The 1120-nt window shown below is 35.1% G+C and overlaps 1 non-coding gene across 1 annotated transcript; it reads left to right on the top strand.

Moving 5' to 3' along the window:
* The first annotated feature begins 765 nt into the window (after positions 1 to 765).
* LOC115900645 lies at positions 766 to 872 on the top strand. Its single transcript, XR_004060298.1, has one exon. It is a non-coding gene; the product is annotated as a U6 spliceosomal RNA (small nuclear RNA).
* Positions 873 to 1120: the final 248 nt, after the last annotated feature.

Here is a 1120-nt window from a genome sequence, read left to right as displayed (position 1 = left end):
TATTTAATGTTTTCACAGTTAAGACTCTTAAGTTGAATTCTCATTACTAATAGTAATTTTAGTTTTGTAACAGGCGAATGCACACAATAAGAACTTCAAGGAACAATTAAAGTCAATATTAAGAGTGTTCAAGTATTTCCAAGTCGTTCCAAAATATTTTCCTCACACTTAATAGTACCATGAAAAAGGTCATCTGATTCTCATAGACTGTTCAGAATTTAAATAGTTGTCCCATTTCCCTCCGCTTGCGTTTACCAGGTCATATGCCAGGTTTGGGCTCAGACGATATCATTACTGCACGTAATAGGCTAATAACAAAATCAGACTTATACATTGACTTGACAGTCGTCCTTATTTGAGGTTGTACTTCTTTATTTTTAAGTTTTTAATTATTTTTAGAGATGGGGATCTTGCTCTGTTGCCAGGCTGGTCTTAACTCCTAGCTTCAAGTGATCCTCCCACCTTGGCCTCCCAAAGTTTTGGGATTACGGGCATGAACCACCACACCTGATCAGCCCTGCAGCTTGTTCTTTTTACCATATTTTATTCCATGTGACAGCAAATACTCAAAGTATCTCATACTACGTGTGTTGGGATTATATTGAAAATTATTTCTCTAAAAATGTGAGTGTGTATTCTATGTAGTTGAAACTATATTTCCTGGGAAATAGAAATAATTCTAGGTAGGTAAGTACTGTGTAAAAAAAAAAAAATCAGAACTCTGGTAATTTTCTCTGCTCGTTTTGCTTATTATAAAAACAAAGGGTGCTCGCTTCGGCAGCACATATACTAAAATTGGAACGATACAGAGAAGATTAGCATGGCCCCTGCGCAAGGATGACACGCAAATTCGTGAAGCATTCCATATTTTTGTTAATTGCATGCGATGTGAATGTCACCTCATTTAAAGTGTTTAAAAGAGAAAAAAAAAAAAAGGACAAATTTTAAAAAAACCACAGGAAACAATTTATCATTTGACATATATGTCACCCATCACCTATTTTCTGCACTTCTGTCAAGAAAGAGTCTAAAAATGGTATTTTTGATACTGAAAGGTGTGTGTGTTGGTAGAACTCAGAAGTAAGGTGTTTGAAATTGCAGTTCAGCTAACTAACTTCTT

This window comes from Rhinopithecus roxellana, chromosome 11 (assembly GCF_007565055.1).
Source record: "Rhinopithecus roxellana isolate Shanxi Qingling chromosome 11, ASM756505v1, whole genome shotgun sequence".
Lineage (NCBI taxonomy): Eukaryota > Metazoa > Chordata > Mammalia > Primates > Cercopithecidae > Rhinopithecus > Rhinopithecus roxellana.
This window is presented reverse-complemented; position numbering and strand designations above follow the sequence as displayed.